Source organism: Lytechinus pictus, chromosome 16 (assembly GCF_037042905.1).
Source record: "Lytechinus pictus isolate F3 Inbred chromosome 16, Lp3.0, whole genome shotgun sequence".
Lineage (NCBI taxonomy): Eukaryota > Metazoa > Echinodermata > Echinoidea > Temnopleuroida > Toxopneustidae > Lytechinus > Lytechinus pictus.
The window spans coordinates 28,063,223-28,090,620 of record NC_087260.1 but is presented as its reverse complement, the minus strand read 5'-3'; the positions used below and the strand labels follow the sequence as shown (position 1 = coordinate 28,090,620).

Here is a 27,398-nt window from a genome sequence, read left to right as displayed (position 1 = left end):
TGTCGATCATTCGTAGTACAAGTACTTCACTCGTACCTTTTTACACATGCTACAATTTCCTTAACCCCGTACTATAGGTGGGGCTAAATTGCCATTTAGCCCCACCTATAGTACGGGGTTAAGCTTAGCCCACTTTCGTTTTACACTAGCGATCTTAACCCCGTACTATCGCTCTTAGCACCGCAATTGCTGGGATAACCCTGCTTTTTTGCAGGGCCAAATAATCCCGTACTAAAGGTGGGGTTAGCCCACTTTGCAAATATGCTGTGTAAAAAGAAAGTGGGCTAAGCTTAACCCCGTACTATAGGTGGGGCTAAATGGCAATTTAGCCCCACCTATAGTACGGGGTTAAGGAAATTTTAGCGTGTGTAAAAAGGGTAAAAGTAGGTGTGTGCATAACATGACTTTTAGGATATTTTTATTTTCATGTTTTCTAATATGGTATTTTAACAAGTACTGTAGTAATACATTACGGTACTATAATTTTCACACTGTTAAGTTTTTGCTTCACACTTACTGGTAAAGTTACCCGGTAGAAAAGTTTGTTATAAAATAGCAGAAAAAAATAATAAAAAATATTGGTAAAGGTTTGAAGAAAATCTATTATTAGGATTAAGAATCAAATATTACAATTTTAAGTTATGGATTTGTGACGTCATAAGCAAGCAGCTACCCCATAAGTTATGCAATATAAATTGCATTAAATTCATTATTTTAATGGTTCCTGATGACTTATTTAATTGTTTTCTATTCATGATCTGTCTATTGATATACAAAAGGTACAATAAAAACCCTTTTCAATTATCTGAGAAATGACATTTCACTGATTTTTCACCATTCGATATGTTGGAATGATGCTCGCATATGACGTCACAAATCAAATAGTTAAAATTCTTATAACTTTTTAATTCTTTGATGGACTTTTCTCAACCCTTTGCCAATATTTTCTATTATTTTTTCTGCTATTTTTACAATAAACTTTTTGTCAGGGTGAACTTCCCCTTTAAGGGGTGGGGTGCTTGCTATTCATCTGCAGCAATCATAAATGTAGAAACAAGTTAACTTATTCAAGAGTCTCTTGCAGAAAGAGTTGCATTAATAGATTATTAAAACAACTTGAATTTCAAGCAATTAGAAACATATTTTTGGGACTTTCATTTGATGTTTTAAGTGCATTTGAAATTTAGAAAGATAAGCAGGGAAATGGGACCTGATTTCTGCAAGGCCTCCAAACATGTCATACATGTACAAGTAGTTCTCTACCTCCATGGTCATACTAATCACAAAAAGAGGGAAGCAAAGGGTGGTTATCTAAAAAAAAAAGGGGGGGAGGCCATTATTCCAGGGGCAGTGCAATAAATCAGGAGTGTGGTGATGTCAGAGTTTTCATTAATTAAGCATGCTTGAAGCCTCTTGTTAAACACCAAGACATGTCAATTCTTTTCAAATTGCTATTCCTAATCAATAACTTTAAACGATTGATGTAAATGATATGATGCTATGCAGCTGTCTGTAATCAACGTTCCCTACTCCAAACAGGTTTGTGGCAGTGTTGGAATTTTAGATGATTAAAATGATATGCCAGGCTAATCAGGACATCGGGCATGGATCAAGATATTGATACACCGGATATTTAGAAACACTTTGCTACTGAAGAATTGGTTTGCTAACATGAAATACATGTAGATGTAGGTACATGTATAAGGAAATGCAGTTATTTTCTAGTACCTCTACATGTATGCCATAAGAACTGCATCTGAACCTTACTTTATACTTTTTTTAATCAGCATATTTTTTAAATGCATTCAAATGTAATGTTACCTTGGGCATGGTGAATTCGACATACATGTATTTCAAGAATCTAGACTGAATTTTATTACTACAATAAAATTTTAATCTTTCTTAATCAACAGCAGAACTTTGCATCGATATTCCAAAACTTTTATTTTCCACCGAATTAGAAAAAAAAAGTGAACCAGATGTTTTAAAAATATTACGCTTAATGTAAACTTTTGAATAATTTCTAAATTTACGTCTGATAGTTGTTTTTTTTTACACGAATGTGAATTCAGATGAAAAAAGTCTACAGGTTTTGAAAGAAAAACAAAATCAATAACAGTTTTGAGCTTTAAGAATTGAAACTACTGTACAATGCACAAATTACAAATTGCACTCCGATATTCTATCAAATCTAATCACAGCATGTGCATACACTGGTGTATGAAACAATGATTACATAACAATCAAGATGGTTTGTCTAAAGAGGTCATTAGTCATTATGAATAAAATACCTGCCACGTCTGCCAATCTATTGATACTTCTGTACAGGTAGCTCATTGAAATGCAAAGCTGGTTATGTAAGTTCGTGGGCATGCCAATGCCTCCAAATTAGCTAGGGTCCTATCTATCAATACTCATTTGGATATGTTTATTTAACTCTTAACATGCCAAGTCAATGACTGGCACCTCATACAGCATATACTGTACAGTACGTGTGCATGCGTATAAAAATGTGGGCCTCTGCGAATTTCATAGAGCTACTGGATGTTTTCTCTGATATGATAAAAGTTGAAGGGGTTAATTAACATCGCCGAAAGTGTAACAAATTTGCTTATGATGGAATATTAAAGAGATATGCACTGTTCATGTACATGTAGGCACTATACAGTATTATTTGAATTATCATTAATACTTTATTTCTTACAATGTAAGTATTATCAACAATATCCTGAAAGTAAAGTTTTTGATAGAAGTCATTGAATTTTAAAAAGTGACAAATATATATACAGCTCTACATTGTAGGTACACATCATGCCTGAGCCCGAGAGTGAACAGTGCGTAAAGCACACAAAACATTTGCTGAAATTTTGTGATAAAAATTTGTATGACTTGACATTTTCACATTTTTTTTTAGAAATGTGAAATAAGCATTAACTACACCTTAACCAATGTAGTATTGATAAATGAAATTTTATCTGGAAAGGAAATAACTTTGGTGATAATCTCTAAACATGTGATCAATTAACACAGATCTAGTATTTATGGCTTTATGTCAATTAACACGGATCTAGTATTTATGGCTTTATGTCAGGAATCTTGTTTGTTTGCCAGCAGCTTTTATTTCTTAAGCCCCTAATTCACTTTGGCTACGATTTAACAAACCTTCAGATCGGGCAGGATCAGGGAAAAATGAACCCTAATACCTGGAGTCGGCGAAAAATAATTAGCAGTAATAAAAATTTTCCAACTGTACGGGGGATTAATTATATCTTTGTGCCGCTGTTAGTATGCCAGGAAAGATTTTATTACGCTCATCCCACGACTGCGTGCCGTGTCGTTTGTGCTTTTCCAATTTCCCCTACAATTCAAAATGGAAGTTTTCTGATCGGGAAGATCAGGCATGATATTTTGAACGTGTTCAAACATTTTTGCCGATCAAGCTGGTCTAAATAAATGCCTGTGTTACCCCTTCCTCACAACGTTGCTATTATGCTGTTCCCAATTTTCAACCAAGATCTTATCCCATCCTCCGCCGATCTAATGATCGGGATGTATCGGGATTTCAGATCCGAGGCGGTTTGAAACCACCTCGATCATAAGAATCCCTGTTAAATTACGAGAACTTATTTAGGTTAAAAAATACCCATTAATTATTCCTGCATTCACACCGCCCCGAAACATACCCTTCGGGATAAGTTCCTGAAGTTACGAGCATGCGCAGTATGGTCTGATAAGCAGGCAAGGCACGAGATTCAAAATCACAAGTTCAGCAGCCACCCACGGCGCCCGCGCCCAACTAGACGCTGGGCTAACAGTACCCGTAAGTTGCTTTCACATTGCCAAAATACCGGCGAGCTTGGAAAAATCCCCGCGAAAGTTCTCGTTATTTTGACAAGTACCTAGGGCATTTTCACGGTAACTGACATTACACGGCACAATGTTTCCACACCTTTCATTGTGTGTATCTCTAAAACAACAAATGATGGGAGTTTGCTTTTGATAGAGTTAATAAAGTGAACCTTGCTGTATACTCTGATACTAAGTTTTTCTATGTAACCACATTTTTTTACGCATCAGCAAGCAAAAATGTGTCGGTAACTGACATTACGAAAAAGGACATGCAATTTTAGGGTGTTCATTAAAATTGGAATATCTCATGTCCCTGAGTAGATAGAGTAATAATTTGAATATGTAAATATACCTCCGTTACTAGGTTAAGATGTGTCAAAATATTAAACAATTTGTTTTTGTCTTTTGGGGGCTATGATAATTTTTCCGCAACCATGCTGGTAACTGACATTACGGTAACTGACATTACACTTAATTTGCCATAGAGATAACACATGGAAGTCAAATGTGTGGAATCATTGCATTGTATCTTCTGTGCAGGGCTTCACATGAAAGTGAGCTTGGTGTGGAATTATACTCAAGTTTCTAGGAACATTTCAATGAAATTTTTTTTTTCTTTTTCTTAATTCCTTTCTTTGATTTGAACATTTTTATCATTACTTGTCGGTAACTGACAATACACATTAACATTTACCAGTGCTATATGATTTTCAAAGGCATAATTTTCTTCGTACTTATATGTGAGGCTTTTTAAAATCATAAAAGTTTCATAATACTTCACATTTTGAATTATCAAAAGATAAGAAATGTATGTTTTACTTACTCGGGGGGGGGGGGGTCATAGCAGCTACATGTTTTCCTATAGTAATTTAATATTGCATTGACTGTACACATGGATTTTTTCTGACTATACACCCATAATATATTCATCAGTTTTATATTGAATTTTTAAACCTTTTCCTTCTCCAACCTCCCCCTCCCCTCAAAAAAGGCAAAATGAATAAGGGTCTCCTCCCCTAGGCTACACGTACCCCTCCCCCGAATCTCATGCAGCCATGTAGTTTTATTGATTTCTATTCTGGTCAGTGCAAGCAATGCTTGTTCATATCTGTCAGATTTCTATTCTCTTCATAATTTGTTTAATCATTTTCTTTGCTAATTTCTTTTTTAAGCTGTCAACAAAAAATAAACTCCAGCTTCTAAACTGAAACTGAACTATTTGTAAATTAGAAAAAAAAAACAGTTTTAGTAGATCCATGCAACATTGATCAGAACTGTCAAATTTCACTTTTCATCTATACTTGTATATAATTGTATCACACATCCACACTACTAACAGGCATAAAAACCAGGGGTGGTATTCTGAGATCCATTTTATCTCAGATAAAATAAAACATTTTATCTCCGTTAAAATCAGTGAGATAAAATACCCTTAAAATCTCTCCGAATTGCTATTCTGAGAACAATTTTATCTTCATTTTATCTCTGTAAGACACACCTATTTTTTAATCAATATCCAATTAGAAATGCGCTTTTATAACTCTCTCATTTCACTTAACCAATGGAAATCCATTCCGCTAGGAGGTGTGGCGAAGGAGTGAGATTGCGTCAAATTTGTTGACTTCAATACCCTTGCACTATACGCTTGCGCATCTTTACAGAGATTTCTTTTTAACAAAAATGGCAATACTCTCATCTTTTTTTCGAAGTCTATATCGCATCTTTTCAAGCATCATTTCAAAGCGCAAGCACATCACCCGCGTTGCAATGGCCAGATACGCGATGGGTATGTCTACGCAGCCACTGCTCTGTTGCGTATCATCATAAATACGCAAGATAAAATTTTGGATTTTATCTGAGAGATAAAATGTCATCTCAGAATACCAATTTCATTTTAAGAGATAAAATAAAATATTTTAAAGATAAAATGACCTCAGAATACCGCCCCAGGAATTTACTTTTAGCGAGGCAATGCTCAAAAGAATCCTAGAAACTAAAAAAGGGACCCTGGAAATCCCCTTCATCACAATGTTAAGCTTAAAAAAATATTGCAGATTTAGGCAATACAATAGCAAGCTCCTTCTGGTGTGACTTTTAAAGTGAAAGACTTGAATAACAAGTATACAATATTTCTTCACCATAAAATTGACCACATATTTGCATTTCAATATTGGTAACCAACGTTTTATCATGGTAACTGACATTACATTTTCCACTTGGTAACTGACATTACATATATTCAATGGTACCCTATGGCTTCATTGTTAATTGGTAATCTTTAATTTTGGTGTAGAAGGGAGGGGTGTTACCTAGAGAGGAAATCTACCAAGTTTCATATAATTTATCCTCTTTTCCAAGAAAAGAGAAAAAAAAGTTCATGTTTTCGGTAACTGACATTACATACCATATCACATATTTCATCAATGTTTTTTTATCAGATGAATGAATTACTGGTGTTTCTTTCTGTGGGATTTTAAAAAGTGTTATAATAGCAAGCTAAATCACAGGCGAAAACATCATGATCAAACCTGTTCTTTAAAAATCTGTCAAAACAAATTATGTATCAATATACTATTTTCAGCACTAATTTGTATCCATACTTTGGCAGCCATTTTGAAATAAAAAATGGCTGCCAGAGTCGGAAAAAAATTTTGTCTCAGAAACTTCAGGTCTTGTATTATTAAAAAACATAAAGCATTTGACATGAATATCAACTTGATTTTTTTGCCTCTGTGTCCATCTGTGGTGAAAATGCCCCCTACTATTTAATAGTGGGTATTTTCTTTCGGGGAGATTAAGCTTAATTTGCTTTCACATTGACAATATAACCTGGTATTTTCTGATCGGGGTAAATTTCCCGATCAGAAAATACCTGGAACTGATGAACTTCGAGGCGGTCTGAAACCACCTACTTTCTTGTTAATCAACAAGGAAGGAAAAGGTACAGATCTCACTTGTAAGAGGATATACAGGACACCGACTTCCATACGCCCACCAGCTTCCTTGACATATTGAAAAATGCCCAAACTACTAACCCTAAACAACAGATCAAACTAAATGTACTTGGTTTTAAAGTTTAGGTCCTCCCCAGAAAAATGTTGACTTGAATCAAACGAGAAAAATCAAACAAGCGTTACCGTAACGCTGAAATTTCATTAAAATCGGATGTAAAATAAGAAAGTTATGACATTTTAAAGTTTCGCTGATTTTTCACAAAATACATCTGTAGGCCAATATGCACACATCAGTGATATGCAAATGTTAATGAGAGTGGATGATGCCCCTCACTACTTATTTTGTTTATATTTATTGTTTGAATTTTGGAATATTTCAATTTTTCCAGATTTGACAAGAATGAAACAATAATGTTGACTGAACCAAAAAAAATGTTCAAACAATGGTAATTCCACATGTTCAGGGAGGAATCAAACTTTGTTTCACATGACAAAGAGAAGAAAATTACAATATATTTCATACCAATTGGTCCAGCAGTGTATACATCTAAATATAATTAAATACACAAAAAAACAGTGAGTGGGTGATGTCATCAGGTCCCTCATTTGCATACAAACCAGGATGTGCATACCATGTAGTAGGTCCATGAAAAAATCAAGGTTAGCTTTGATATATATAACTACTGTTTTGTGAAATCACATGTATAAAGCGAAGAATAGATTTTGAAATCTATACCAAATGCATGCTACAGGGAGCTTCTTGTCACTCATTACAGTATGTTGTCACAATATTATAACTTTACATTCCTGAACTCTGTTTTAAAACAGAGTTCAGGAATGTAAAGTTATAGTATTTGTAATAGAGCCTAGTTTGATATTGATCAGCAATGTATTGCGCAAGCCATTATGATTACCAACTTTGTGCTTGGAAATTAACAAAGCTTTCACTATTCAACAGTCACTTTCCTTATAACTTTCTCCATATTCCACCCCCCCCCCCAAAAAAAAAAAAAAACCTCTCTGACTTTGCCAACCTGTCATTAGCATCAAGGGCAATCATCATTGTTTATGGATGATCTACATTTGCCATGGTAACAGATTTGTCTGACTCTCTGCAGGATATTTGGTGGTCTCCAGGCTCGTAGTTTGATGACTCAGGACTCGGGCAAAAAATAGCTTGAAAGAACTGACTGTATTTTGCTACATGTACGGTACAAATGTAGGGTAGTTTGGAGAAATATCTACATGTGCATCTAGGCTACATGCACCATACAATGTACTAGGCCTTGGTTTGTCTTTGTTTCATAACAGTCTGAATGGTTATTACAGACAAATGGGGAATGCCCAATAAAGCATACTGATGTACAATGTAGCTGCTGCATACATGTTCAAATTGGCACATTACGCTGGTCTTTGCCAAAGACCCATGGTGTTATAATAGCAAGGTGTTAATTGCAGTCTGCACCTGCCAACAATTCATAATAACTGCTATCACGATTGAGGAGCAAGATAAAAGTAGAATTGGTGTTTAAAGAACAAAATCAGCCCATGGACCTCACCCAGAGTGCGTACCGTATAGGGCCGTCTGCACCATCCCGTTTTCAATTTAGCGTGCTATTTCTGATCCGGCAAATTATCCCGATCTGAACAATCTCGAGATTATTTGCAATGGAGAGGCAATATTTGCGCTAGTTCGTAGGATTAATCTCGAGATTGCAATCCCAAGTCAATTTGGGATTATTTGCAAAATAGCGGGCTATTTTACGAATTATCACGCTACTTCGTAGGTGCAGACGCACTCAGGATTATTTATTCACGGCGTCAGACCATAATGCATCGATGCCTCGCTCGAGCAGGAATCGCTCTTCTTGCGATTGTGGAGACGGGGTTTCTTGAATCTCGAGATTAATCGCGAAGAGGGCCGACCGGGCTAAAATCTCGAGATTGAGCAAACTTAGGATGGTGCAGCACCGCCTTATGTGCCGGGGGGGGGGGGGTCTTGGTACTTTCCACCATGTCTAACGAGAAAAAAAATTGGGAAAAGGTAACCCTTATTTTAAAACCCAAACATAAAAACAAATACATGTAGGCCAATTTACATTTAGCAAATCAAAATTACAGATGAGAGAATGGATAATTCATCAATGAGAGAAATGATCTTTCTTTGTATTTAATTATAATTTTGGTGAAAAATTTTAAGTTCAAGTCCCTTTCAACACATGCCTTAAGATTTATGGTGTTCCATGAAGCCTCTATGATGTCATACATGTACTCCAGTGATTCATAAACTTAAACTTATTTCATCTCCTAAGAATAAAACCAATTGTTTATTAACACAAAATTCCACCTCCCATAAACTCTATTAAAGGAATAATAGTGACATGAAAATAAAACCCAAATACCAAAACCTTTTTAATATCAACCATTTCGCATAATACATACTGAGTAAACACAGCCTCCCTCATAGCATAATATTTTTAGTAATGTACACTGTACTTTACATATTCAATAATTAACTGATAAAGTTCCACACCCTTAAAAACAGCCTGGAGAAGCGATTTGTATTTTCAAGAATACTAAAAAGGTATACTTTTCATTCAAAGGGTAATGACTCAGAGCCAGTTATGAATGCCAGCAAATAAATTGGGGTCACATCTAAAGGCATACATGTACAGTACGCACATAAACAAGGTACAGTGTTTGACCATAGAGCTATTACTGTAATAGCTCTATGGTTTGATTTAGAAGGGCCAAAGTCTGTTTCCAAGTGAACTGTTTTCACATCATCGAAAGCGACAAGTGCATGGCGTTCATTCATCAAAAGCATGTACGTTTTAATTGGAGTCATTTAGGTCTAAGCTCTAGACTAAACTGACCAACAAGTGGAATGCCTCTGGCCGTCTCACCTGCATCACGCGATTCAATATAGCAGCAGTGCTGATTTTGAAAACTACTATAACTCGCACAAGATGTTCAGTGATACTTGGTTACTCTTATTTCCACGTTTTATGAACTAGACCAATACACTTATAGAGATATGATGGCAATTCAACAAATACCCCCAACGTGGCCAAAGTTCTTTGACCTTACATGACCTTTGACCTTGATCATGTGACCTGAAACTCGCACAGGATGTTCAGTGATACTTGATTACTATTATGTCCAAGTTTTATGAACTAGACCAACACACTTTCAAATTTATGGCTGTAATTCAACAAATACCCCAATTTGGCCAAAGTTCATTGACCCTAAATGACCTTTGACCTTGATCATGTGACCTGAAACTTGCACAGGATGTTCAGTAATACTTGATTACTATTATGTCCAAGTTTCATGAATCAGATCCATAAACTTTCAAAGTTATGATGGTAATTCAACAGATACCCCCAATTCGGCCAAAGTTCATTGACCCTAAATGACCTTTGACCTTGGTCATGTGACGTGAAACTCATGCAGGATGTTTAGTGATACTTGATTAACCTTATGTATAAGTTTCATGAACTAGGTCCATATATTTTCTAAGTTATGATGACATTTCAAAAACTTAACCTTAGGTTAAGATTTTGATGTTGATTCCCCCAACATGGTCTAAGTTCATTGACCCTAAATGACCTTTGACCTTGGTCATGTGACATGAAACTCAGGCAGGATGTTCAGTAATACTTGATTAACCTTATGGCCAAGTTTCATGAACTAGGTCCATATACTTTCTAAGTTATGCTGTCATTTCAAAAACTTAACCTCAGGTTAAGATTTGGTGTTGACGCCGCCGCCGCCGTCGCCGCCGCCGTCGCCGTCGCCGCCGCCGTCGGAAAAGCGGCGCCTATAGTCTCACTCTGCTATGCAGGTGAGACAAAAACTGTACTTCATGTACATGTATAGAATTGTCTTTTTTATTTGAAAATTCCATGTATCGTAAACAAGAGTGTCGCTTTAATAGGTGAGCACATGATACGCCCATCTGTATCGCGGAAAATGGAGTTATTGGTCAAGCAAGAAAAGTGGAAGGTGGCGACTACACCTTTGACCTTCTGACCTCAAAATCAAAAGAATTGCTAGGATCTATGCTAGTATCATACACACCAAATTATATGAGCTTATGTTAAGTTAAACTGAAATTATCGCGTTTACAAGGACTGCAGAGGGGTAAGATGAAAATATGTCACTATGAACTTGGCCTTTGAACTTTTGACCTCAAAATCAATAGGCTTCCTGGGATCCATCATACATACCAAATTATATGAGCCTAGGTTAAGTTAAACTGAAGTTATCGCGTTTACAAGGACTGCAGAAGGGTAAGATAAAAAATGTCTCTGTGACCTTGACCTTTGACCTTTTGACCTCAAAATCCATATGCTTCCTGGGATGCATGCTAGTATCATACATACCAAATTATATGAGCCTAGGTTAAGTTAAACTGAGGTTATCGCGTTTACAAGGACTGCAGAAGGGTAAGATGAAAATATGTCACTATGACCTTGACCTTTGACCTTTTGACCTCAATATCAATAGGCTTTCTGGGATCCATGCTAGTATTATACACACCAAATTATATGAGCCTAGTTTAAGTTAAACTGAAGTTATCGCGGTTACAAGGAAAAGTTAACGGACAGACGGACGGACGGACACCGAGCATGATACCATAATACATTATGTACGTCCGTGGCTGAATCATCCTTCTTGCAAAATCTCGTGATTCGTGAGATTTTGTTTCTCTAAGAATTTACCTGTTTTAACCTCAAGTTAAATGAAATATTATTGCACCATCAGATAGAGTAAATGTTACTCTTTCATATTGGTCATTTATTTTGTATACAATATTTTGTTAAATAAGTAAATTTCTGGCCTGAAAATGTGCCTCAAAACTGAATTTTCTTCCTCTGTTTTCTTTTGCAAATTGTGCAAAACTTTTTATTTTGAGCCTCAATGATATCTATATCACCATAAAGCTGAACTTCTGTACTTTCTCACAATGCCACTCTTGATATGCGGCACCTTTTAATCTGGTCAAGAACACACTTTTCCCACCAAGGTACAAGACAAGATTTCTGAAATCTTGTACTTGCATGAAATCCAGAGTTCTGATTGGCTGGATAAGGTTCACAGAACAACAAGCGCGGGGTATTTGAGGAGATTACCACATGGGAAGTGTGACCTTCCCATGAACCCAGGCACTGGAACCGTTGGAATTTGCCAGTGTGTGGTCTCTTTGACCAATCAGAGTGCAGTATTCTTGTTTTCAAGCTGCTTTATGTACTTGGCCAATGAAAATTGTGATCTTGACCCGATTAAACCAATTCTTATTTTGAAACCTATACCATTTTAAAGCATACATATTCAGCTTTATCATGATCTAAAAATCATTTGGGCTCAAACAAAAATAAAGTGTGAAAATAGCAGCTTTTGTCAGGTGAAAATAATTATTTTGTAGCATATTTTAGATCAAAATTTTAACCTATATCACAAAATCTTTGAATAAATTCAAACACATGACCTGAAAGAATGATTCTTCTTCTTTACAATGATACCAAATTCATGAAATTTGATGCACAATTAGAGCAGCAATGACCGAATGAAAAGAGGTGTTTTGGTCTGCATCAAGCTCATTAAATATGCAAAACATCTGAAGTCATGAATATCACTTGGATGAAAGAAGCCACTTTCTTGGGACCTGCCGTCTGACTGATTAATATTAGTAATTTACTCTGTCCATGATTAAAGAGTGTCGTCCAATTTCTGAGCGTGACCACTGGCATAAATTCAACTAATAGACCTATCGTTTAGAGGGGGATGAATCATTTTTGGGGGCATGATGTCACATATTTTCATAAACAACTGTAAAGTGTGATACATGGTATTTTTTTTTTGGGGGGGGGTTAAGATAGGGCATAATTTAAGGGGCATTGCCTTATTTGCTCAATGCTTCTTTTTCATAATTCTTCCCATTTTTTCCCCTTTTCTATCAGCTGAAATTTGCAAGGGGGGCAGGAGCAGTGGCCCTGTGGACATCACACCTATATTTGATCATACATGTAGCTGAAATGACTGGCAGTAGGTGGTTTCAAAGTTCAAACCGCCTCGATCACAAGAATCCCAGTTAAATTACGAGAAATTTTTCAGGCTAAAATTATTATTGCATTCACACTGCCCCGAAACATGCTGTTCAGGAAAAGTTCTTGAAGTTACGATTATATGCAGTATGGTCTGATAAGCAAGCAAGGCGCGAGATTCAAATTCGCTACATGTACATGTAGCTCAGCAGCCACCCACAGCACCCACACTGGACTAAAAGTTCTCGTAATTTGCTTTCACACTGCCAAAATACAATGTATCAGCAACATTAGAAAATCCCCCAAAAAGTTCTAGTGATTCTGACAAGTACATGCACCTACTATTTAGCGGGTAATTTCTTTCAGGGTTATTACTTGTAATTTGCGTTCACACTGTCAAAATTACCTGGTATTTACTGATCGGGGTAGATCAGGGCAAATTTCCTGATCAGAATATACCTGTAACTGATGAACTTCAAGGCAGTCTGAAAACACCTCATACATATAGCCTACTGATAAATCATTTATATAAATTTTATTTTAGATTCTGGCAGATCTCTTCTTGAAAGGAAAAATGCACTTTTTTCAGTGACAACAAATTAATTGTAACACAAAATTACTTTTCATGAAGTCCATGGCCCAAAATAGAGCAACATTTGTTTTTAAAAGTGGTACTTTATCAAAGTTTATCACTGTTTACTTTAAAGGGCTTACCACACTCATCTACAATGAAATGTATCTAAACGTTTTGTTGACATAATTCTCTGAAGTATCGCACTTCACTCTACTGTGAAGAATGTACATTGTTAAACACACCCACTAATGGAATATCTTTTAAACTCACCATGAAAATCAATACTGGAACTGATACAGCAGTATACTGCACATCAAACAATAGTTTGATGATAATGATGATCCAAAAATGTGGATTTTTTACAGAAAAATTTGGACATGTACCGGTATATTGTGTACGTGTAGAAATGCACATTGGGGTACATATTGCAAGGTTGGTCCATAGGGTGGTAAGAAAGCTCTATAAATGTTGAAAGGGCATAGGAATCTAAAAAAAAAAAAAAAACATTACAACTTAAAAACACCACATCATGAAAAAAACCCAAACTACATGTATGAACCCCAATGGAATATAAATGTAGGCTTACATGTACAATCCTTACATGGGCATTTTCACCACAGATGGACACAGAGGCAAAAAAATCAAGTTGATATTCATGTCAAATGCTTTATGTTTTTTAATTAAACAAGACCTGAAGTTTCTGAGACAAATTTTTTTCTCCGACTCTGGCAGCCATTTTTTATTTCAAAATGGCTGCCAAAGTATGGATACAAATTAGTGTTGAAAATAGTATATTGATACATATTTTGTTTTGACAGATTTTTAAAGAACAGGTTTGATCATGATGTTTTCGCCTGTGATTTAGCTTGCTATTATAACACTTCTTAAAATCCCACAGAAAGAAACACCAGTAATTCATTCATCTGATAAAAAAACATTGAAGTATGTGATATGGTATGTAATGTCAGTTACCGAAAACATGAACTTTTTTTTCTAATTTCCTGAAAAAGAGGATATATTATATGAAACTTGGTAGATTTCCTCTCTAGGTAACACCCCTCCCTTCTACACCAAAATTAAAGATTACCAATTAACAATGAAGCCATACTTTCATGTGAAGCCCTGCACAGAAGATACAATGCAATGATTCCACACATTTGACTTCCATGTGTTATCTCTATGGCAAATTAAGTGTAATGTCAGTTACCGTAATGTCAGTTACCAGCATGGTTGTGGAAAAATTATCATAGCCCCCAAAAGACAAAAAACGAATTGTTTAGTTATTTTTACACATCTTAAACCTAGTAACGGAGGTATATTGACATATTCAAATTATTACTCTATCTACTCAGGGACATGAGATATTTCAATTTTAATGAACACCCTGAAATTGCATGTCCTTTTGCGTAATGTCAGTTACCGACACATTTTTGCTTGCTGATGCGTAATAAAATGTGGTTACATAGGAAAACTTAGTATCAGAGTATACAGCAAGGTTCACTTTATTAACTCTATCAAAAGCAAACTCCCATCATTTGTTGTTTTAGAGATACACACAATGAAAGGTGTGAAAACATTGTGCCGTGTAATGTCAGTTACCGTGAAAATGCCCACATGCATGTACATGTAGGAGCTTTCATAGTGGCGCGTGCCCATACAAGTAATACCCCCCCCCCCCTCCGGACATGCACAATTATGAGTATGGTAGTCCTACATGTACATATATATGTAAATAAATTTGGCTGAGTTAAGAATGCATGCCCCTTTGGTTTTAGAGATACTGTACTCCTGTGTTATCTTAGTTTTGAGGCTAGTACACTATGGTACTTCACTTCATCTTCATGAGCTGGATTTTATTGGCTAAAGTTACTAGAGTACCACACTACCAGTATATATTGATAAAAATGTTTTTGACAATGACAGATGGGAATGCAATACCAGGGAGTTGGGAGGCAAAGCAAGTTGTACTTGTAGTGTATGAAGATTACAGAAGTCACTTTCATGTCCAAAAATCTTTCAACATTTTAGGTTGGTGCAGTGTATGTAGGCATTGTATAAAGGAATATCAGATTTTGTAGTACCGGTAGTTAATAAAAGTTATGCAAGTATTCATATTTTTGGTTCTTAATTGATATAAAACTGATTTAAAGTTTCTTTTATTTTCTGAAAATATCCATGAAAACATCCATGTAGGACAACTATTCAAAATCTACTCAGACAGTATGTAATCTGGTAAATAAAATATTTCAAATTTCACACATCAATCAATGGTCACAGTCTATGGAACGCTTTGATCATTTGAGTTTCCCACAGGAAATAGGCACATGGATTGCACACATTGAATTTGCAGGAAAATATTTTTGTCATTCCTCGACACGAGAAGTTCACATGGATTGCACACATTGAATTTGCAATCTTATGTTTCATTCCTTAACACAAGAGGTTCTGTAGTGTACCCAGGGCTATTTTCCAAGGCTCTTTTGGGTATTTCGGGGGCAAAATCGCCCCGAATCCCCCGTGTCATTTAACCTGCTTTGCATGAGACCCACGTACAAAACTCCATGTTTGTAAAATATATGTACATATTTTTTCCCTATTTCTGAACAAAAAATGTTACCTCTAGCAATGGCTCTGAATACATATAGAATAATCCATCCATATCTTTTTCATGTACCACCCTGTAATAAAACACTTGTATAATAATTTTGCAATTTCTGTACACTGTACATTACTTTCACTTTTGTACGCACAGTAAATGCAACCGAACCAAACCTGCATATTTTGTAATTAACAATCTATGTCACTTTTAGTTGAGCTGGCAAAGTACAGCAGTCCTTCACGTTTATAATTTCGTGGAGCTCAATAAATCGCTCTCCTTATTTTTTTGAGGAGCTCAATTGAGCTCCTCAGAATCGCTCTCCTTGAGCTCAAATCAATTCCATACAATACATGTATGATAAATTGTAGATTTTTCTTAACATCGTATATGCAATAGCTGTGTAGCTATTAATTAATCTGTGGTGAAACTAGGCCTGGGTCAATACGTTTACAAATTATCGCGCTCCTCAAAAAAAAAAAAAAAAAAAAAAAATTGCTGAAGTTTCACATTTTACATCTTTAAATCCATGAAATGGCAATCTATTTTCCATAATTCCTTGAATTTATTTTGATTTAGTTGAAAACTATCAGAAAAATGAAGAATATTCACCTCTTTCCCACAATAAATTATGGAATTTTTTTTTTTTTTTGAGCGCGATTTTTTGTTCTAATTTTTTTTTGGGAGCGCAGTAGGAGCACCGGCGCGATCGCGCTCCTCAAAAATGAAGGTCTGGTACAGTATTAAAATATCTAAAGCACCACTTCTAAATGTCTTTAACTGTGATCTGTATTTCATTTTCAAATACACGCTGTACACTTTACATTCTGATATACATGTACCTTTGGTAAAACTTATAAAAATAGCACAATGGTTCATACTGCGGTGAAAAGATATTCAGCTCAGGAATGTTAATTGCACACAGTTTTGCATTCATGCACAAATGCTAAATATAGTACATGTATATAGTAGTGCACTTAAGTCACAAAAGGTTGAAAATTATATTTTTGAATATAATGATACAGAACATTCTTTGTTTTAATAAATCCCTTTATAAGAAATATTTAACCAGATAATCCACTGCTACATGTAGATGCACTGATTTGTCTTTTCAGGTCATTTTTCATTTGCCTACATTTGTTTACAATTATGTCAAGCACTTGTTACACTGGCAGCTTGCATCTTGTCTATGACCACATCCAAGTGTCGCAAGCATTATTGTTTTGTATTCTAATTTCAGTAAGATGTCTGAAATTTACAATTTAAATATGGATGCGCTATGTAAATTATAATTATTACTATTATAAATGTGAAGAAAAAACTGTACATGAACCTACCTTCTAAGAGTTCTGTCTTCTGGTGAACAAGAAGTTGGTCAATCTGGGTCAGGTACTCTAGACCTGGAGGGCAGTTGCTAGGAGGAGCAGGAGCCTGCATCCACTGTCCCGGAGCTCCAGGGGCACCAGGAACCCCAGGAGGGGCACCAACGGCTCCAGGTGGGTAAGCTCCTGGTGGAGCCGCTGGGCCGCCTGGCTGGGGTGGTGGGTAGGCAAGGGGTTGTTGCTCTTCTGCATGAAAAGAATGTGACCAAAATATTATTTAAAAAATCCTTATATTGTGATGAATGGTACTGTACTTGAGCAGAATGACAAAGACTCATTTATGTGAGCTTAATCCAATTCTCAATCGATTATAGAATATAAGTTTGAATAGAGGCAATCAGAGTCTAAATGACTGTCAGATATGACTACATGTATTGTTATTAATAAACATGAAACTTTGTTTTATAAAAATTCACATACTGGTAACTGAAAGAAATTTACAAACTTCATCTAAATTGTGTTTTCAGTTTCATTTGAAAAACTTGCACATGACAGGAAGTTGAAGGTGATGCAAATTCTAATACTGCATATGGGCAATTCCAGCGTAACGGACATGACGTTCAGACAAATTTTTGTAATTCAAAGGTTTATACAGTAGAATTAGCAGTCTTTTGATAATTGCTACTGAGCTTATCAGACACATTTAAGTATCAGTTACATACACATGAAATTTCAAATCGTTTCGTTGAACAGTTGCGGAGAAATTGCACTCTTTGTCAGCGTAACGGACATGACACGAAATGGACGAAGCATTTTTACCTCCTATTGCTTATCAAAATTCCTGTGAATTCTTAGATTGCATGCACCTGACGCTGGTGTTAATTTAACCTTAAGATCATGCTCTATCCATAAAATGGTGTTTAACAAAAGTTTTACAGTGCATTCTGTATTCATAGCTCAAAATGTAGCGTAACGGACATGACGCATGAAGCGTAACGGACATGACAGTTTCGTCCACTTTTTGTAAGCGAATATAATTATTTTATTACAAGATATGGTACAAGTCTAATTGGTTACTTGTTAAGGCTAGAGGTTAGAGACACACATCATAACTGGTAATCTGTAATATCTCCTATTATTTTGCAATTTGAGAGGGGGGCTTTGCGTACAATATTTATAAAACAAAAAAATATTTGGAAAAATTTCTTTTACACCAGTTAACAACAGTTAATGATTATTTTCCGGTTACTACCATCCGCCACATCTAATTAAAAGAGAAAAAGTTGATAGTAAAGATTATTTTTTATTCATGGCTTAATATTTGACAATATACACTAGCGTAACGGACATGACACCCTTCCGAAGTGAACTTCATCAGCACTTCTTAGTTGCAAAATGAAAGAAATATGAATAATGAATGTAATTATGTAACAGCAAAGTACCTTTCCTAACATTCTTAAGAAAAAAATGTAGATATTATTGGCACTTTTGGCAGGTATTATTAATTTAATAGCTATAGCCCACATGATAATTTTATATAGAATACAATGCTTTAATAGTACCATAGGCACACTGAGAAGAGCAAATCAGATTTTTTGTGAGAAGAAAACAAAATGTACCAGACCTGATTAAATCCAAGATGAACATACACCTGTATTATAAAATGTATTTTATGATAAAGAATATGTACTAGTATTAATGTCAATTTTAAGATTAAAAAAATGATATTAAAAAGTATTTTAAATTTTAATAGCAGTACCTGGAAACCAGTCTTTCATTATCGATTATGTACGAGTTATAAGGTAATCGGAATGTTTGTAAATCGCTTCTGAGATTTTTTTTTCATTCAAAATAAATATCATCCTGAGTATAATCATCCTTTCATCAAATCTTGAATGTTATAAATCTTACGATCTTGCTTGCTGACAATGTGGCTGTATCTAATTTCATTGTATTGTCTGCGCTGCTTGTGTACAAACGAAGATACATCATTCAAATCATGATTATGGCTGACCAAAATACTATGATGACATAATTTATTGATCGCGCCACATTCCTTCCACAGCCTCTTTGCTTTGTGATATTAAGAAGTGCCACTGTAGATTCATGGATTCATAGAGCTACATCATATAACACAGATATCTGAATATTTACTTGTTTTAAATGTGAGCCAGTGCCATCACTGAAGAAGTTGAGGGTTGGTGAAAGTCAGATACTTTGAAGCAATGTCATTAAAGATCTCATGAATTCACAAGTTGGAGTTTTATCATGCTCCAAACTGTCAGTGCAAATACCTAAGACAATCAATTATTGTTCAAACACAAATGATGCAGATTGTGATCTGAGTATGTTGCCAGATTTAGCTGCATCTTATCCTAATATTATGTGGCATACCGTTAATTCTCAGAAAAATATACCAGAACAAGAGCTGAACTTTCATCATTTACCAACTTCTAAAAATAGCTAGAATGACATGCAGATTCTAGGAGTTACATGTATTACATCCAGCTATCCTCCAGCAATTGAGACTGACCACAGTCTGTGACACTGAGCCTAATATTTTGTTTTTGTGAATGCTGCCTTTTGTCATATATTAGGTGTCATGTCCGTTACGCGAATTGTCATGTCCGTTACGCCATTTTTATGAAAATGAGAAGTGGTCAGGGAAAATGATTGCTACACATGGTAGGGGGTTTAAGTCTAACATAGAATCTGAATCTGCAGTACCTTCAGACAAATTTCCTGTAAGCTGTGAAAACTTTAAGTGAAAAACGTAACGGACATGACACTGATAATGGTAAAGAAATCACATTAATCTGAAGATCGATTTCTCTAAAATTGATGAATGGCATGAAATATAACAATGATTTTCTGTTGATTTAAACATTAATCATCTATACAAAAGTTAAAAGAGACCTGTGGGACCTTATTTGCTTGTAGTAGAGACAGGAAAGATGAATTGTTTAAAAATAGCCACATTTTTTAGATTTTGCAATTTATTATTTTATTTTTTTGATGATGGAAAAAACCACAAAATTTTATCAATATTGTGATTTTTCTATTGGAAATTGAAACTTTATAGATTACTTTTTAAGAAAATTTGACTGCTTAAGTGAAATCTGAAACTTCATTTTTTCTCGAAAGTGAACATTTTCCATGGAATTGCCCACATTCACTGCACTGGCGAATCCAGACAGGGGCACAGGCCTCCTCTATAGGCCTATTTTGAGAATTGCCATGGAACATAGTCAACATTATATTACCGGTAATAAATCTAAGAATATTCTCATCTGTGCCCCCTCTATTTTCAAAATCCTGAATCCTCCACTTCTCTTTATACACGTTGTTATGATTTTGCTAGCCATACACAGTCAGAAACAACATAAACATTCATTACAGTACATGTACACAGGTCTGTACATGTAGTCTTAATGATTAATTAGAAAGAAATAAATTGAAAGTGGAATTCTACTTACGAGCCATGATGTGGTTAGGTGATACAACTGAGATTCCTGTAAAATAGAGAGAAACAAGTCTATGAAGTAATACAGGCATGAACACAAACAAATTTGAATAATAAAAGATATATCAAGCATAATATTATAAGCTCTGTAATTGTATGAACCCGGAAACACATGTACAACATAGAAATGTATTAAAAATGTAGTCTTGGAGAGGAGGGTGCTTGATTGATTCACAAACACAGAAACAAAACAATGTTACAGAATTTATCAGAAGGCCTACACCACTCTTAGGGGGCATTGGGACCTCAATAAGGTTGAAAAAAGCTGCCAGAGCAGTTGGACTTTCAAAGCGTATGTGGAAAGGCCCATAACGGCTTAAAATAAAAAAGGATTAGACCTGGCAATGGAACCCAAACATGTCCAAATTCACTCCACATCTAAAATAAATCAATAAAAAGTAGCCAGACCCAGGGATGTGATGGATCATCTGAAAATCCTGAAAAGCACAATATCTGACCATTAAAAATGGCAATGAAACTGGGCCACGCCAGGTGGGGCTACTTAGTATAAATGCATGATAAGTATGTGCCTTTCAGCCTTAATTTCCATTCCAGAGGCAGAGCATCGCCAATTTAGAAAGCCAGCCCATAGTTATAGGTCTAAAAATTAATATTTTTCCCGTTCCAGGGACCCTCAAATTTGTGTTTTTTTTGTTCTATTGTGCTACCATAGTTGCTACCATCATGACCATGTATGATATAATGAGTTCTGCTGACTCAAGGAGACACCCACTTTTGGAGTGGTCAGTTCCAGAGCAGCCATTGATCCAAGACTAAGACCAATAGCCATTCCAGAGACCCCAATTTTCAGACCAAGATTTAGATCCACTTTCAGAGCCTTTTATTTGTTACTTTGGTGTTTTGTTTTAAAGTATTATTTTATTGCTTCTTCCAGTGAATACAAACATAAACTGACTTCATATATTTCATAACTTCATAACTTTATGAATGATGCATCATAATGACTTCATAATACATCATGGTACCAGTAAATAAGTACTTCATGAACATACAATTTATAAATTGCTCCATTCATTTTCCAATTCACTGAAAGAAATTAAGAATATAATACAGGAAAAAAATAAACACACTCGCACATTCCACATGCAAAAAAAAAATCCTTGTCCTTCAGGTCCCCTACTTCCCAACCCATAAGGAACTTAACCCAGTACATAAGGAACTTACAAAATAAGAATGAAAAAAAAAAAAATTAGAATCTGCAGAAAACTAATGACACAACACAAATAGATATTCTCCTCTCCCCTATTGAGGGGAGAGAGAAGAAGAGAAAAGAAAGAAGTAAATGTAAAAAGAAAAAACTAAGAAAAACAAGTGGAATGCCTCTGGCTGTCTCACCTGCATCACGCAATTCAATACAGCAGCATTGCTGACTTTGAAAACTACTATAAAATAATTATTAACAAAAAACACTATAATGATACATTACTACGTTCATTGATATTTGACCTTGATCATGTGACCTAAAACTTGTCAGTGATACTTGATTACCCCTATATCCACATTTTATACACTATATCTATAGACTTTGAAAGTTATGACAGCCATCTAATAATTACCTCTAAAATAGCCAAAGTTCAATTACCTTAAATAACCTTTGACTTTCGTCATGTGACCTGAAACTCGCACGAGATGTTCAGTGATACTTGATGACTCTTATGTCCAAGTTTCATGAATCAGATCCATAAATTTTCAAAGTTATGATGGTAATTCAACAGATACCCCCATTATGGCCAAAGTTCATTGACCTTTGACGTTGGTCATGTGACCTGAAAAATCGCACAGGATGTTCAGTGATACTTGATTACTCTTATGTCCAAGTTTTATGAACTAGACCAATAAACTTTCAAAGTTATGACGGTAATTCAACAATACCCCCAATTTGGCCAAAGTTCATTGACCCTAAATCAGGGCGCGACAAACCCGCTTGCCCGTGGCAAGTGAAAATGATGTGCGGGCAAACATTCCTCAAAGTCAATTGCCCGATCGGGCAAGTGGTTGTTTTGGAAATAAAATAATATAATATCAGAAGATCATCTAAATTTCACTATCTTTTGGATAATCACAACTATCTCTCATAATATGTCAAACCAGTAAAAAAAACAGTGGAAACTGATGTAAAATCAGCGCCAATTACCAATAATTCATCGCCAGGTACCTCGTTCGAAAAACCGTGCCATCGCATCTTACGTTCTATGTGTGCAATGACTGCGCATGCGCTACCATCTTGCGCAATTTGCCGATGCAAACCCCCCCCCAAAAAAAAAAAAAAAAAAAAAAACACCAAAAGTGGCTAAAATTTCACATTTTGCAAAAATCAATGAAATGGCCATCTATGTTCTATATTACCTTGAAATTGTTTTGATTTAGTTAGAAACTACCGAAAAAATGAAGAATAATCAGCTCTTTCTTGACTCTGATTTATGATGATGTTACACACTTCGGTAAATGTTTTTTTATTATTGTGGTCCCACATGTAGACTTTCATGGTGTTGACCAAGTGTAAAACGATCAAAATGATTAAACGATCAACGATCGTTTTCTGTTAGTGTTGCAACACCATGAAAAAAACATGAAAGTCGACATGTGGGACTACAATAAAAAAAATATTGACCGATCGTGTAACATCATAAAATGATGAAGAAAAGACAAGAGAGAGGTGAATATTCTTAATTTTCTTGATAGTTTCCAACTGATTAAAAAAAATCAAGGAAATATGGAAAATAATTGACCATTTCATAGATTTAAAGATGCAAAATGTGAAATTTTAAATAGCCACTCCACTTTTTTTTAATTCTTTTTTTTTTACATCATAAAACGATCTTTTTTAGAGTCAATAAAGAGCTGAATATTTTTCACTGGCTTTCTTCATAGTTTCCAACTAAATCAAAACAATTCTAAGGAAATATGGCAAATAGATTTCCACTTCGTGGATCTAAAGATGCAAAATACTAAATTTTAACAACTTTTGGTGAAGTTTTTTTTTTAACCTTAAATGCCCATTTATAAATAGCGAAAAAATTTTGTTCAAAATAAACTCAGACCTACGTTGCTGAGTAAACTTTTAAATGTATTCTTTTATACTATACATGATTCTCGATTGTTGTTATTTTGTATGACCTTTAAAAATAAAAGTGCCGTCATAATAAAATTATAAAACAAATTGGGCAAGCAGTTTTTACTATCGGGCAAGCAAATTTTTTCATCACTTGCCCGACAGGGCAAATGACAAAAAAAAATTGTAGAGGCCTGCCTAAATGACCTTTGACCTTGGTCATGTGATGTGAAACTCAAGCAGGATGTTCAGTAATACTTGATTAACCTTATGTCCAAGTTTCATGAACTAGGTCCATATATTTTTTAAGTTATGATGACATTTCAAAAACTTAACCTTAGGTTAAGCTTTTGATGTTGATTCCCCCAACATGGTCTAAGTTCATTGACCCTAAATGACCTTTGATCTTGATCATGTGACCTGAAACTAAGGCAGGATGTTCAGTAATACTTAATTAACCTTATGGCCAAGTTTCATAAACTAGGTCCATATACTTTCTAAGTTATGCCGTCATTTCAAAAACTTAACCTTCGGTTAAGATTTGGTGTTGATGCCGCCGTCGGAAAAGCGGCGCCTATAGTCTCACTCTGCTTGGCAGGCGAGAAAAAAAAACCTGCCCTTCATTCAGAATCAAAATCCTCCCACTTTTCTTAGATGCACAGATAAGGTGTTACGATCAAGTGCTATCCCTTTTCCTTAATTTGATTTGGAAAATGTATTTTACTTCTTGGCTATTACTATTAGGAGGTTTTTTTCTCTTTTTGGTTTGAAATATAATATGTTTAACAGAATTACATGATTGAATATTTCTTCCCTATATTCATGCATGCACATGCGCGAGGGTCCGAGCTCAGACCCTCGCGCATGCGCATGCAATGTTTTGAAATCGGCAGCAAATTATTTATATGTGTGAGGAACTCCATGTTGGCTCTAAATCACCAATTTTGAGACTGATAGAAGCATGGAAAAGTGAAACTTTGTGTAAAGTAAGAACATTAGTTTTAATTGATTTTAAAGATCGTGATGTTGCATGAATTTTATATTCCCCCCCCCCCCCATAAAATCCCACCTTTGCCACTCGGAGTATCCAAGCGAGTTCACCAACTTGATGTTCGGGTAGGTGGAGCATAGTGGAGCGGTTGTGAAGTGGAGCCTGCACGAACATCGCTTGAAGTAGGTAATCACTATTACAGGGACAATTTTGTCCGAAACAATGACTGAATCTAGTTCCAGACCTTTTTCCCTGGCTTTGCCTTTATTTTTTTCTGTGAAATGCATTTGCATTTTTCCAAACTGTGTGGCACAGACATAGCTAGGTATCACGTTAGAATATGAGTAGCCCGGGGGGGGGGGGGGCACGCCCACACCTGCAATCGAATATACAGTCCGACCTCTCTTATCCGGCCTCCCCTTATCCGGATCTCTCTATTATCCGGACGCACACTTGCCGAGATTTTTTTTCAATTCAATTTTATTAGTACGTGAGGAAATGAGATTGCAATCTAAACTCAATCCTATACGCAAACTCACTTTGATTAAATATATTTTCCAGTGTAGTCTACCTAAAACAACATTATTTTTCATGAAAATATCTCACCCAAATCACCAAAAGAATTTAGGCAGGATAATTTTCCAGTAAATCGGGGTGCAGTGTAAACATTTCATCACGTTCTCTTGTTGTTTCCCCGGGAAAAACAACACATGTTCGCTAGCTAATGCTCGGCCTCAATACGGACAGCGCCATCTATCATGTTTGAGCCTACAGTCAGTATAACAATGGCTGACATTGCGAAGCTGCGATAGCGGCCGCGATGATCTAATTGTAAAACTTACTTTCATCGAGTCATTCATTCTCTCTCTTTCGAGGTATGCTCGATTTATACCTCAATCATTTTAGCAGGTAAATTATCCAACAGTTTTGGCCATCGTTCGATTTCATTTCCGTAAAAATTACCGCCTATAATTTGCACTGACACTGCAGTGAATACATGTCTGTACCGTACGCCCGGCCCACAACAATAGATAACGTGTAGCTACCGCCGCGTTGCGGGGATCGAGGCCGCAGCTTGCGTGTATTTAATATTGGGTCTCCCAGATCCGGATAAATCCCTTATCCGGATTGGTGCTGGTCCCAATGTGTCCGGATAAGAGAGGTCGGACTGTACATCCATATGCACGGATGAGCGCAACATACTGAAAACTATGCGGAAGCTGAACAACCTTGCCCCGGTCGGGGCGGCAGGGCTAAACCCAGGGCAGCTGCTCTGCCAGTAACGAGACTCGAAGTTGAATTCAGCAGAGTTGCAATTATTTACATGCCATTTCAATACTTTTCCTCTGGACATAATGAACAACAAGCAAATTATTCAGAAATGACATGACAAGAATTCAGTAAACACTAATTATGTATTTCAAAACATTCACAGATACAAAATATTTGAGAAAAAAATACAGAATATATTTCTTACCTCGACTCTACCTCTATCTAAACGAAGGATCGATCGAATAATAAGGTCGCGTAAAGCGACAAGTTACAAAGAGGCCTCAACCGAATCCACTTCATACATATACGATGTGTAGTAAATTGAGGAACGTGTTATGGTGCAGAGTTGAAGTGGTCATTCCATTGGTGTGTGCAATTTAGAGCGGAGCAAATGTCATGGAATTATTACCTCTGTCACGAACGGTTTATTTGTATACTACGAAAACTATCGATGTAATACATCTCTTAAAAGACGATCCCTCTGGAATTTCAGTCAGTTTGAGGACACGCCCATGTAGTATATTGAACATCCCATACTTATAAAAAAAAATTGTTCATGAAATTAGAATAGAAATCGAAATTGTATTGGTAGACATGCTATGATTATTCATTTACCTAAAAGCAAATTAACAATATGTCCCAAACCTCCACGATATGCAGAAAGAATTTGGAAGAAAAGTGACCTATAATTATTGTGTTGCTGCCACTGCCACTGTTATAATTCTTTTCTGTAGATACATGCGGTAATTTGAATCAATGTTAAGTGAGCATTCACATTCCAACTAGAAGCAACTGATTAATTGATTTGATTCTCTCTTCTCATGACACTTTTGAACCTTAAACTGAAGGTTATTTCCTCCGCGGAAAATTTGACAAGAAAAAAAAATTGGTTTTCACCTAATTATTGAAGGTCATTCATCCGGGGAAAATTTGACATTAAAAAAAAAGATCCTCATTTTCGAGGGGGGGGGGGGACATTTGAGTTAAAAAATGTAATTTACAAAATCGGACTCTCAAATGGGGGGGGGGGGGGGGCCACGGGCCGGCTGTGCTCCCACCCCCCCCCCCCCCCCCCCCCCGATCCGCCAACTATGCCTACTGATCGAGGCTCACAAATCTATTCGGACAGGATTGAAATTAACAAAGCACTGAAAATCGGCGAAATCTTTGGAAAAAGTAGGCCTAAAGATGTCA

At 35.8% G+C, this 27,398-nt stretch overlaps 1 long non-coding RNA gene across 1 annotated transcript; it reads right to left on the bottom strand.

Moving 5' to 3' along the window:
- Positions 1 to 17,032: 17,032 nt before the first annotated feature.
- On the bottom strand, positions 17,033 to 26,612 carry LOC129279426 (uncharacterized). Its single transcript, XR_010296138.1, has 3 exons — positions 26,410 to 26,612; positions 20,822 to 20,857; positions 17,033 to 17,591 (listed from the first exon to the last, which is right to left on the bottom strand). It is a non-coding gene; the product is annotated as an uncharacterized LOC129279426 (long non-coding RNA).
- Between the last annotated feature and the right edge of the window lie 786 nt (positions 26,613 to 27,398).